The sequence below is a fragment of the Carassius auratus genome, unplaced genomic scaffold (genome assembly GCF_003368295.1).
Source record: "Carassius auratus strain Wakin unplaced genomic scaffold, ASM336829v1 scaf_tig00003761, whole genome shotgun sequence".
In the NCBI taxonomy this organism is placed as follows: Eukaryota; Metazoa; Chordata; class Actinopteri; order Cypriniformes; family Cyprinidae; genus Carassius; species Carassius auratus.
The window spans coordinates 1,000,920-1,015,298 of NW_020523543.1; the positions used below are offsets into that span (position 1 = coordinate 1,000,920).

At 37.7% G+C, this 14,379-nt stretch overlaps 2 pseudogenes; both read right to left on the reverse strand.

Annotated features, from left to right (window-relative positions):
• Window positions 1–1,886: 1,886 nt before the first annotated feature.
• LOC113070312 (gastrula zinc finger protein XlCGF57.1-like) lies at window positions 1,887–5,109 on the reverse strand (annotated as a pseudogene).
• Window positions 5,110–12,590: 7,481 nt separating this feature from the next.
• On the reverse strand, window positions 12,591–13,963 carry LOC113070355 (putative nuclease HARBI1; annotated as a pseudogene).
• Window positions 13,964–14,379: the final 416 nt, after the last annotated feature.

Sequence of the window (14,379 nt, forward strand, 5' to 3'; positions counted from 1 at the left end):
AGTCTGTCTTAATCTGTTTTACGGAGTCCTTGTTTAATGTCAGAGTATTATTCATGTCCGTCAATTCTTGCCTTGTCTTGCCTTGTGTTCGTGTCTTGTTTATGTGGATTGATGTTTTGGTTTCAACCCCTGCCTGGATTGTTTACCCCTCTGGATTATCCCTAAATAAATCATACTTACCTGCTATTGGTTCTCTCGCCGTGTTTCAAGCATCACGTATCGTGACAATATGATGATAAAAACTAAGACGAAATTGATGCAGCGTCTTTGTAAATGAGACGAGATTTTAACGTTATTTGAGGACTACCAGAGTTGGACGTCTGTTTTGGTGCCTGTTGGGGCAAAATTGAATCAACTCTCATCAGCATAAGAGACAGGCTCACTCTCAGTTATAATTAAAAAGAAAGCTTTTATTCTTTGCAAAGAAGGTCAGACAGTCATACAGTAACAAAAGTTCCTGCAGAGTGCGACCCAGGAAGAGGGCAGTCCTCCACCTTATAGCCCTCTGTCCTGTCAAGGTCACAAAAGTCTTAGCAACTGTACTTTTCCATCGATAACATAAAACACACTCCACATTTGGGACTAGGGTGTCCCCCTCAGATCATCCTCAGACATTGTCCCCCGACTATATGGCCCCGAAGACCCTCTCAGGTCATTCTCAGACATCTGTTTCCCCCCAGGTGTCACCCTTCTGAACCTACACAGCGATTCTAAGAAAACACATGCATGTACATGCATACAGAAGCAATGTTAAATTAATTTTTCCACCACAATTTCCCCCTTTTTATCATTCATTGATCACTTAAACATAAAAATTCATTTCTACTGGTTATACTTTCACTACACACTTAACATTATGTTGGAAGCCGGGCTAAACGAATAAACACTGTTATTGCATTCCTGACATAAGGGAAGTCGTGGCCTAATGGTTAGAGGGTTGGACTCCCAATCGAAGGGTTGTGGGTTCTAGTCTCGGGCCGGACGGAATTGTGGGTGGGGGGAGTGCATGTACAGTTCTCTCTCCACCTTCAATACCAGGACTTGAGCAAGGCATCGAACCCCCAACTGCTCCCCGGGCACCGCAGCATAAATGACTGCCCACTGCTCCTGGTGTGTGCTCACAGTGTGTGTGTGTGTGTGTGTGTGTGTGTGTGTGTGTGTTCGTTCACTGCTCTGTGTGTGTGCATTTCGGATGGGTTAAATGCAGAGCACAAATTCTGAGTATGGGTCACCATACTTGGCTGAATGTCACTTCACTCATAAGTCAGACCCTTAATCACCTCACAGATACAAACACAATTCAAAATCTAAAATTCACACTCAAGAATACAAACATAAATCAAAATAAAGTCATATCATCACATTCATCTCTGATTTCCACATAAATGATCACTCTCCTAAGTTTGTGAAAGAAGTGGGATTCCCCAATCTCATGGCTTGCAGCTCGACCAAGCTATTGTTTAAAAGTTTTTTTATATAAAAAAAAAGAGGTCAAATATTGAAGCTTGAAAAAAAAAAAAAACATCCACCACAACAAATTTTGAGTATTTTCACAAAATGTCATGGTCCCCAGAATATTTTGTTGTATAAATATCTGAACATCGATATATATATCAAAATAAAGAACAGACCCTCTACTTGTAAACAAAAGAAACAGTTTTATTAAATCATCAAACATTATTTTTTTATAAATACGTGAATGTGGGTAGGTTTCATAAAAAAAAAAAAAAAAAAAGTATTGTGTAAAAAGCTGAGAAAATATTTTTTTTTATCAAATGCTACATCTGGATCATATTCAGTACTATTATAACAGCAAAGAAGCATTAGATAACTTCCACCAGCATATCTAAAGCTTGCACAGTCCTTAACCACATCCAGGACCCAAATTTCACATGGTAACATTAGGCAGATTTAATTTAAATGCTGTTTATTATTGATGATCACACTATTTTTGATCAAGTGATACTAGACTCATTCATGACACTTAATATCGCTCTGATCATCAACTGCAAGAACAAGGAAACCCGGAAAATTCTGCTCTGGCAGGGAAAGGGTTAACGATACATAGTTTGTTGAGGTAATTACGTCAGCTTACATTAAAACTTTTGTAAATAATGAACATTTCAGTGCATCCAACTGAAGGTTAACACGTTAAAACTTTTTAAGATCCTTCAGGGCATTGTGCCGATGACCCACACTGCTAATGCATTCAGAGAAATACAGTATTTTACAACAAAATTCAAAATGACTAAAAGCCAAAATGGTATGTTTCTTCGTAATGTTTATTACCTGCCAGTGCCAGTGTTTTTCTAGAATCTGTGCGTGCATTCATTTACATTTAGTCATTTAGCAGATGCGTTTTTCCAAAGTGACTTAAAAATGAGGACAATAGAAGCAATTAAAACAGACAAAAGAGCAATGATATCGGGTGCTATAACAAGTTACCATTCACATACACATCCCGCAAAGATCCCATAAAACAACTCAACATCTCTCAAGAAACAGCCCTTATGCAGTTTTTCTCTGATTTAATCACATACTTGTGCACCATTCCACTATGCTGGTGAACAATCACAACTTCATCTGCGTCTCTACGACACAGCCCTTACACTATTGGTCCGGACTCTTGTTCACACAGAGCATGTTTTGGGACTGATCCTAGCAAACGTAATAGGTCCCCATCATCCTGATTGATTCTGAGATCAATCCCAGAAAATGTTTCCTACATGGCATAAACTGATTGGTCACAAATAGACAGCAGTGATGTGGTTACTCCACTGTATGGATCTTCATGTGTAGCTTCAGGTGACTTTTAAAAGAGAAAGTCTTTCCGCACTGATCACACGTGGTATGCGGTTTCTCTCTGCTGTGGGTCTTCTCATGTATTTCCACATTTCCTAACTGTGTGAATCTCTTGTCACAGTGTGAACACTTGTGAGGTTTCTCTCCAGTGTGAACTCTCTGGTGCAGTTTTAAATGTCTCGCTGTAGTAAAAGTCTTGTCACACTCAAAGCACATGTGCTCTCTCACACCAGTGTGTATTTTCTCATGTAAATGTAAACTCTGTAGCTGAGAAAAACTCTTTCCACATACAGAACAGGAATGTGGTTTCTCCTTGGTATGAACTGTCAGGTGTGACTTCAGGCTTGATGACCTAAGAAATGTTTTGCCGCACTGATCACACTTGTGTTTCTTCTCTCCGTTGTGGGTACTCGTGTGAACATGAAGATGAGGTCTGCTTCTGAAACTCTTCCCACACTGATCACACGTGTGGCTTCTCTCCGGTGTGGATCTGCATGTGTGCTTTAAGGTGTGTTTTTTGTCTGAAGCTCTTCCCGCACTGAACACACGTGAACGGCTTCTCTCCAGAGTGAACTCTCATGTGAACCTCAAGATTGTTTTTGTTTGAGAATATCTTTTCACACTGATCGCACATAAACGGCTTCACTCCGGAGTGGATCCTCATGTGAATCTCGAGAGTATTTGTGTGTGTGAATCTCTTTTCACATATATCACATGAGTACGGCTTCTCTCCAGTGTGAATTCTCATGTGTACTCGAAGGTGTGCTGATTGTGTAAAACTTTTCCCGCACTGATTACACGTGAATGGCTTCTCTCCAGTGTGCAATCTCATGTGAAGCTTAAGACATTGTTTGTTTGAGAAACTCTTCCCGCACTGATCACATGAAAACGGTTTTTCTCCAGTGTGGATTGTCATGTGTTTTTTAAGGGCTCCACTTCCTGTGAATTGATTTCCGCATTGAGTACATGTGAATGGCTTCTCTCTGGTGTGAACTCTCATGTGTCCTTTAAGGTTTCCTTTTTGTCTGAAACTCTTCCCGCACTGATCACACATGAACGGCTTTTCTCCAGTGTGAACTCTCCTGTGATGCTCAAGGTTTTTTTTTGTTTTAAATCTCTTCCCGCACTGATCACATGTGAACGGCTTCTCGTCGGTGTGAACGATCATGTGAGACACGAGATAGGGTTTGTGTGTGAAACACTTCCCGCACTGATCACAGGTGAACGGCTTTTCTCCGGTGTGAACTCTCCAGTGACATTCAAGATATAATTTGGATGTGAAACTCTTCCCACACTGATCACATGTAAATGGTTTCTCTCCGGTATGAACTCTAATGTGACGCTCAAGACTTTGTTTGGTTGAGAGACTCTTTCTACACTGAGTGCAGGCGAAAGATTTATTGGCTTTTCCTTTCTTTAAAATGGTTTTATTATTCTTTGAGCGACTCAAAGGGTTTTCTCCAGGTTTGTCATGATGCTCCTCCTCCACTTCACTCAGTTCTTCACTCCCCTCGCTCTCTTCCATCAGCTCTGAAAACAAAAGTAACTTTAAATTAACCAAAATATCTGGAGCAATATCTGTTTGGTTACTGACTTTCTTCCAAATATCTTCCTTTGTGTTCAGCAGAACAAATGAATTTATACAGATATGAAACAACCTGAGGATGAGTAATTTTGGCTGAACTATCCCTTTAGCTTGAAAACAAAAATAGAAAAACACAATGTTGCAAACTATGTATTTTATCTTTATCTTGATTTGATGAACGTGCTTGAAGCTTTTTAACTTGAAAGTTCTTCACCATCATGAATAGTAGCAATGACAAGGGTTTTCAGCCAAGAATATACATTAAACAGCCCAAAAGTATTCAGCTCATTCTCTGTAGCTGTCGTCACTGCGCGGTGTGATGCACTGCTCAATATCCCGCTCTATGAATATGTGGTCTTGCTTATGTATATTATTTTTTTCAGTTCACTCTTGTACTGAAGAATGCACTTGGTCAATTTTCATTGCATTAAATATGGTAGATTTAACCTAGATTATGCTAGATTTAATTTTCCGTTCATAGGCTAATAGAACATTAAAGTTCCCAGAATTATGTATCCCTAATCATGAATGTAGAATAAACACCAACCTGTTAGTTCTTCAGTGTCTTGTGTGTGTTTGATTCTGCAGGGCTCTGGATCTCTCATCTTCTCTCTGTCTTTCTCTTTAATAAATTCAGTCTCTGAGAGGATTTCAGCTCTTCCTGAGGCTTGTCTTCACTTAAACTGATGGGAATCTCCCAGGATTTATTGCTGAACAGCAGTGGGAGGAGCTTAACTGATGAGGAATTCCAATGTGGGAGGAGCTTCACTGATGATGAATTCCAGTGTGGGAGGAGCTTCACTGATGATGAATCCCAGTGTGGGAGGAGCTTCACTCATGATGAATTCCAGTATGGGAGGGGCTTAACTGATGATGAATTCCAGCGTGGGAGGAGCTTCACTCATGATGAATGCCAGTGTGGGAGGAACTGATCTGCCAAAATAAAATATAGCAGTCACTGAATTTGTTTTTATAGGGTCAGATGTCAAATTTTAGTGTCTGCATCGAAATAATTTTGAAAACGTAATTTTACATACATAGAAAACCCTTTAAGTGCAAACTTGTTTATATTTTAATGTTTTAAATAACTTTTGTGAAAACAAAATGTTCCATCATAATTCAGTGCAAAATATATATTTATTTAAAAATGAAACAGCAGTTATTCGTTATGACCCTTACTTCATTAAATATATAGAAGAAAAAGGGATCATATTAGAATTTATTATACTTTAGATGATTACAAAGTTCTTGCCGACTAATGAAGGAAAATGTCAAAGTATAAAGATTAAACATGACAATTCATGAGTATTTTGGGCCTTATTTTTAGTGTTTGAATATGACATAAAATGATCGTTGTTGCAAGTATGCCATTTTTGTCTTTGACCCATATACTAATAGACAAATCTAAGCATTTATATCTGTCTGTGTGTTAACATAACTGATGATAATTTAAACATTTGTGTTTTTAATTTGAACATTATTCTCTTTCTTCATTAAAATAATGATAGCTATATAGAAAAAGTAAAGAACTGTGTGAAAAGCGTTTTGGAAGCATAAAGACACAAATAAATGTATACATTTAAGGAACGATTGCATACCTTCTGTTGACACCAATGAAATGAGCTTTAACTGGCAATTTACAGGAGATCAGAAGACATCAGCATAATAAATGAGGTGAGAACAGGATCTATTGACATGAAATAAAGAGTGTTTCAGCAGCTCTGTTAATATGGATGAGCCTCAATCAACAAGACATTCAGGGTCATCAGCAGATCATCTCACTTTATTCTGAGTGTTTGCTCTTAGAAACACATTATTTGGGTTAGTATGGATGCTAAAAGTGTTCTGCTTAAAGATAATACTGTTATAATAGAAAAACAAACACTAAAGTAACTAGTCTTCATTCACCACTACAACTAAATAACTACAGCAGCATGTCCATATGAATCTAGCCTAAATATAGTTTGATTTTCAAAGTTCACTCATTGGAATAAAGTAATTATATCTTGTGTTAGTTTTGTGTGCAGAAACCGACAACAGTCATAAAACGTCCAGCAATACAAATTGCACTCGAGTACTAGTATTTACATCATCAAACTATATTCATATATTATCATTTACGTACATATTAAATGTCTCACATTGCTCATTATAAGCTCAATTTGATGTATTTATCAGTATCGTGCCAGTATATTTTTACCTTAAGAAAATCAGTCCAAAGAAATCCTAAGAGTAGGAATAAAATCTCATCAAAATTAAGGGAATTTGATTTTGCTAATTTTAATGTCCACTTTAGAGTAGCAAAGAAACTCCATCTTTACACTGGAGAGGAAACAGTCTGTGAATACATCTAATGTCACCTCAGATTAATTGCATTTTCCCCAACATTTTTAACTTGTACGTTAAAATATATTTAAAACATGAATCTTATAAAATTATTTATGCATTTGAAATGTTGTAATGTAAATGCATTTATGGGACCTCAGCTAAACAGAAGCAGAAGCTGAATTCTTTTAAATATAAAAAACAACTCACCATTAGATGGCGGTGAATTTATTTTAATGAGCCGTCTTTTTTTATGTGTTTTTATGAAAGGATTACTGAATCACTGACTCACTTGATTCGTTCATAAACATGGATTCGGTAACGAAACACCGCTGTGTCTTGCTGAGAGAAAACAGTTCTGCTGTGGCTTTGACTGAAATTTCATCAGCAAACTTGAGACAAAACAGTCAATATTGTATTAAAATTGCGAACTTTGTGTCTGCCTCACTCACAATGAAGAACTGATCCACATCGACAACATATTTACATGTGGATGTGAGCAAAAACTATAAGGCCTCCTTCTCAGGGGCGTCACTGTTGTGGGAAAATGGGACAGAGGTATAAGGTCCAGAACAAAGTCCTTTAGAGGGCCTGATCAAAGATGGGAAACATGAATCCTCTAATGATGTTCAAAACGTGTTGTAATAGTTTCTATTGTCTGTAAAAAGTTGATCAGTACATGTTTATCCATACAGAAATAATACACTGCAATATTTGACCTTTAATGTGTTTCTTGTTTTCTGCTTTCCTTGTGTAATCCCATCATAGGTTCTGCTCTATAAGTTTTCTATTTGACTCACTTTCTGACACGATATAAGATCAAAATCCACTTCAGACCATAACGTATTGATTAATTACTGATCATTTGTTTTTCCTTTTACACTTCTAAAACAGGTAGTTGTTTCTGCTCTGTAAGTATGATTTTTTTTAATTGGTTCAAATTTCTCAAAGGTAGTGTAAAACAAACAAAGTATGTTATAGCCTGGGAACGTTTTCACAGAAGTACGAAAGTATTCAACATTTTTTGTACAAGTATTGCAAGTAGGCTATTTTAAAATTTACTACTCAAGTACTGAAAGTAAAAGTAGAAGTATTGTGTTATGTAGCTATTACATAAGAAAGTAGTCAAAAGTTTGAACATATTGTTTTTACTATTTCAAATGATTAACCTAAAGGACAATCACAATTCCTTTGACTGTGACTTCCTGTAAACAAAAAACGGTTACTAGGGTTAGTTAGCCCAATTTGCAAAATGATGTCATTAATAACTTACCCTCATGTTGTTTCAAACCAGTAAGACATCAGAGGGTCATTTAGAATTTTTTGAAGCATCGAAAATACATTTTGGTCCAAAAATAGCAAAAACTACGACTTTATTCAGCATTGTCTTCTCTTCCGTGTCTGTTGTAAGACAGTTAAAAACAAAGCAGTTTGTGATATCCGATTCGCGAACGAATCATTCGATGTAACCGGATCTTTTTTTAATCCACAGATGAATTAAGCTGTTAACTTGTTTAATGTGTCTGACACTCCCTCTGAGTTAAAACAAACCAATATCCCGGAGTAATTCATTGACTCAAACAGTACACTGACTGAACTGATGTGAAGAGAGAACTGAAGATGAACACCGAGCCGAACCAGATAATGACTCGTTCACGAGTCAAGAACCGTTTCTGTCAGACGCGTCCGATTCGAGAACCGATGAGCTGATGATACTGCGCATCTGTGATTTAGCGTGAAGCAAACCGACACACAGAGCGTCTGGAACCGAACTGATTTCTTTTGGTGATTGATTCTGAACTGATTCTGTGTTAATGTCATGAGCCCAGGTGCAGTCAACACCAATGACGCCATTGCATCGAGCGCAAAAGAATCGGTGAACTGTTTTCTTCAACTGGTTTATTGAATCGAACTGTCAGAAAGAACTACTGGTGATCCGGAAACCGATGTAACCGGTTCTTGACTCGTGAACGAGTCATTATCTGGCTCGGCTCGGTGTTCATTTCTCTCTTCACAGACAGCAGTTCAGTCAGCACGCGCAGTCTTCTTAATCGCTTGTTTCACTCAATGATGTGCCAGCTTCATCAAACCTGCCATCTACAGTTCTGGCAGTGGTTTGTAATGGAATGATTCGTAACATTTTTATAATTGTAACGAGTAACGATGCAGCACATAAAAAAAAATATCGGAGTAAAAGTATTAAACTCAGCGAAAATATGTACCGAAGTAAAAGTGGAAGTAGGAGAAATAAATAATACTCTAGTAAAGTACAGATACCGCCTTTTAGTACTTAAGTACAGTAGTGAAGTAGTTCTACTTCGTTACTATACATCTCTGCATAGATTGTCATGGAAAAAATCTTGTCCTGGAAAATTATTATTTTTAAATGTTCTTGATCATCCGGCAACTGGTTGAAACAATTAACGTAACAGAAAGCGCTCTGTTCAGGGATGCTGAGTTTAGACACGTGAGCTCACGCTGTTTAAGCTCCCTGTGACATATGACGCTGTCTCGTGTTGGCGGTTTTCAGGTGCTAGAAATTAAGTGCTCGAATGTTTGCAGCAAATGTTCACTGGTATGCAGGTAATATTTAATTACTTGTTAATATTATTGTAAAGTAATTATTTTGGACACTCCTTGTTCTGAGTCTGAGCCCTGCAAGGTTAGATCAAAGACAATATCAGATCAACCACCGTTCTGAGTCTGCGGTACATCCAGAGAGACAGTAGTAGACACAGCATTCTGAGTTTCTGAACTCAACTTCAAGACTGCCAAGGTTCAACTCAGTTCCTTGAGGACAGAAAAGTCCGTTAATGACATTTTCTTTTCTGTGACGAAGATGAAATTGAAGACGAACTGGTGAAATTGATGCAGTGTATTTGTTAATAAGGTGAGACGAGATTATAATGTTATTTGAGGACTACTGGACATTCAAAATCTATCCTATAGGTTACTGTCTATTCCTTCAAAATGTGCGTCCCTGTCATTGGATTGCAATCGGGAAAGGGGGTGTATGTATATCTAGTCTCAGTATGGCAGCCGCAGTGGATAGATAGACTACCAAAATGCAAACTAGCGATCTGAAACAGTGGCCTCAACACCTGAAGAGGTAAGGTGACCAGACATCCCGTTTTTGCTAATTTGGCAATTAACTTAAAGGATCATCAGAATCGTGCTGATAGAAGTGCTCTCTCTCTCTCGCACGCTCCACTAATTCATTTCTCATATACTGTCAGGTACTCAGTACTGCAGAGAGAAGGGCTCTTTATTGATAATATAATAAAATAAACAAAATAAGACTTCCCCATAAGGAAAACAAAACTTGACTGGCAAGACAAGACATGAGGAACACAATCATTTGATAACAAGCTAACCACAAGACTGTAAACACAAGGAGAATAAATAGACAAAAGGCATGTGCTCACACAAAACAAAATCACACAAGAACTACACACAAACACGCATCTAATGAGCAAACTCATTACCCACGTGTCCACACAAGACAACAGCGCACGCAGCCAGTGAAAACCAAGCTACGTGCAACACAGCACGACAAAATAGAACGAGAAAGCATGCAGTCGATAACACGAGCTGCGTGCAACAATACAAGACAACAAGAAAAGCTCACGGGTGAACACAAATGTGTGCTACACAAAACAAACTTGGACAGAAGAGCTCCCACAACAAGACAGAAAATTAAGCGTGAGTGTCCAGACCCCGACACAAAATTTTCTAAGGACTCAAATACACAAAATCCAAATGTCTATCGTGTAGTTTCTCATGTAAAAACAGTCAGTTACTGATTAAGTGAACTTAAACAGGTAGGTGAAAACGCGTGTGTCAGTATTACATGCATGCCTTCTGTCTTGAAGGGACAGCATTCCTAATGAAGTTCCTATCAGTGTATGGTAACCAACAAAAGATGTTAAATAAATGTACAAATGTTAAGTAAACCTACTGTATCTGAAAAATGAGTTTAATTTGTGTCTCTTTCATATTTGTCTTATTGTGCTTCTTCTTCAAAATTTAAAAATTATGTTTTTGTTATCTATATTATATATGAACAACTAAAATTTGTATAAGTTACTCCAGTAAGCTTAATTGACTTGAAGCCTGTACCATGATGGTAGCTGAACAAACTCGGGGTTACAGGATTGGTTTTGAGTCGACAAAACCAAACCTATGCAATCAGGCTTTATTGGTACCATGACGCAGCTCATCAACTTTCTCTGTCAACTCAGGCTTTGATCCTTAAGCTATGATTAATTCACGCGCGCGCACATAAAAGAGTGACGTCGACACTGAACAACCAATCGCGTTCTATATGGATAGAGCGAGAGCTAAATATATTTTTCCGCGAGATAATTCTTCAGAAATATGAAGAATATAGAAGTATTTTTCAAGCACGCAGTAACACTGTATCTGCTGCCAAAGCAGGAGAACAATCTTGGAGGAAGATTGCTGATTGCGTTAATGCGTAGGTTAAACAATTAATGTGCATTTATGCAGGCTAATCATATTAAAAATGTATTAAATGCTAAAATGAAAATGTATTCGTGTTTACACACATATATATATATATATATATATATATATATATGTATGCATACGTATACGTGTGTCTGTAGATGTATGTAAATTGTAAATGTATAGGCTATTACATCCTAAGAAAGATTGATATTCATTGATTTTTAGATGCAACCCCAACTACAAACGTTCTTGGCAGCAGATCAAGACAAAATATAAAAATATAATTCAGAGTGGTGAGTATTTACCATAACCTTTTATTCTTTTTTTGAACATGTAATCACAAACACTTGTTTGCAGCAAAAAAAAAAAAAAAAGTGAAATGAGGAAAACTGAGGGAGGGCCACCTCCTCAAGATTACACTGTGGCGGAGGAGTTGGCGCTGAGCAACAATAAGGGGCGGCCGATTATGGATGGGATTGGAAGTGCTATACAGTCTGACCCTGGTGCTGGCTCCTCTAAGCAAGTGACACTGGGTATGTGTGTACAATGTATTACTAATTTTTTTTTTTAAAAGTTAAATATGGCTGACTCTGTTCTGCAGTAGAAATACAGTGTCCCTGTTGAAGCCAGCACACATGCACACTCTCTACCACACAGAGGTCCCACGCAGACATAATACCAAACATAACCTGCTTTATAACAGTTATGCTTTACATTGGCCTTTTATCTCTTAGGGTGAACCAAACGATGAAGACACTCTGTCTGTGTGTTCTGAGACAGTTGCTGAGGTGAATGCACTGAGCTTTTTATTATGGCACACATTTAAATGTCATAATTAAGTGACCCCATACACGAAAGAAATATATTTGAAATATATTTTCAGAATATGTTTTGGAATATATGCAAATATTTGAAATTGGCCCAATAAATATATTTCACACTTAACATCATATATATTTTTTTATATTTCAGAATATATTTCAATGTATTTGGAATATATGACACATATAAATTTTTGACACTTTTGGGGACCCATACAGAAAAAAAAATACATTGAAATATGTTCTGAAATATAACAAAAATACATTAAGTGTGAAATATATTTATTGGGCCAATTTCAAATATTTGCATATATTCCAAAACACATTCTGAAAATATTTCAAATATATTTCTTTTGTGTATGGGACTGGCCCTTACACATCTCTTTTATAGGATTTTTCACAACCTGCCCCAGAAGCTGAAGCCTCTACCTCAATGGGCTATAGAAGGAATGTGAACAAGGTAATGCTTTAAACCCTTGACATAAATTACAGTTAGTCCTGTGTTTGTAGAAAGTCATGCCCCCCCCCAGCCACATGATGACCAATAAAACAGTTTGAGACATATCTGCAGTGTCAGTGTGCTTTTATTAAGTCAAATATTGTGTTGTGATTGCATCTTTGACAGCTGCACCAGCTGGGTGGTCAAGTGTGATGGGGTCAATTTCATCAGGGAGAAGCTGGTTTTGTGGTGGTACTCGCACCTTTCTGATAGTGGCTATATTATGCAGAATGGCACATGCAGCCACTATCTGTGATGCCCGCTCTGGTGACACTCTTAAATGCCTTTAGGATGCCAAAGGTCATCTCGTTCTTGACCCTGGTTTTACTGAGGGCCACATCGAAGTGGTTTTGTGGCCCTGTCTGAGGGTCAGGATAGGGGGTTAGCAAAAACCTCTGGCATGCATAACCTTGATCTCCAACCAACAGGCCATCAAAAAGCCCTGTCATAGAACAGAAAAGGGAAAAATTGTGTAAGTTTTGCTATTAAAATTAAAACTTTAAAGTGTACTGTGCCAAATTTAACTTGCCTTCCTCAAAGTGCTGACACAAAATAGACTCATAGAAAATTTGTGAGTCATGCACAGAGCCAGGCCATTTGGCATGCAAACTTCTCTAAAGTCCTCTACAGATGAAATGTACAGTAAATAATTGTCCGATCTGTTAGTTACTATTTATTTAAAGACTGATCTCAATGCAAAAAAAAAAAAAAAATTCACATAGGCTATATAGTAGCCCTACCTGAACATTAAGGCTGTAAAAGGACTTTCTGTTCACATAATCTGCCTCATGTTCTCCGAGAGCTGTGGAGATTGCAACATGTGTGCAGTCTATTGCTTCTATGACTCTAGGGAATCCTATCATAAGATATATATTAAAAATATATATTTAAAATCATTCTTAACAGGTAGCTACTGCTGACTACTGCATAATAGATTTCTAAGTGTGAAATATGCTTTTTTGAAGAGAAAAAAACTGAGTGTGAAATGTTAAATTTGTTCATGTGATGTCACCCTATCAAGATATCTTACCGGCAATTTTATAAAAGCCCTCTTTTATGGACATGGTCGATAAATGTCCAGGGAACACAATGAAGCTGTTTATGTACCCCTGCAGTGCGAGGACCACCTTTCGAATGGTTCGACAGACCGTGTTTTTCCCTAGATTCTCTGCATCCCCGACCGCATACAAGTATGTATCACTTGCAAAAAAACTCAACGCAATACATACCATTTGCGGTACAGTAAGGGCATGACTTCAACGAGTCACATTTGTTATGTGCAGCTCAAGAAGTTCACAAAGATAAGACATTCCTTCTGCGGAAAATCTGTATCTTTCATACAAGTAAGTATCAGGACAGTCAAATGGATTTTGTCTGTCCCTAAAAACTCTCTCTACGAAGTGCTGGTCTAACAATTTGCGCGGAGATGTCCACAGGATTTGGGAGAAAAGCTGAAGCCATTGCAATAGTGAACAGACGCTGGGAATTAGTTACGTCACCTATATGTTTCTTTGCTCACAGCTGATTGGTCAAACTTCAGTCTGAGCTCTTGAATCCAGAACATAACCTGCCGCGGAGCAGGTTAGCCGTGCAGCATAAGATACCATGGCAACGAACACAGATTAAAGCCGAGCTACTTTCATAGTACCTAAAACCCAGGGTTGGCGTTAACTAAGCTGAAACATAGCTGGCTAGCCACCTAATCCAGCTTCATGGTACAGGCCCCTGGTCTAAAGAGAGAAGAATTAATTACTATTTTTGTTTGAAAACTACATACACAGTAGCTACCAAAATAAATGTTGGTAACAGCAGCTTGACTTAAATAATGAGTAAAAGTAATTACTAAAAGTTGACAAAAATGTTTTTCTTTAACTAAA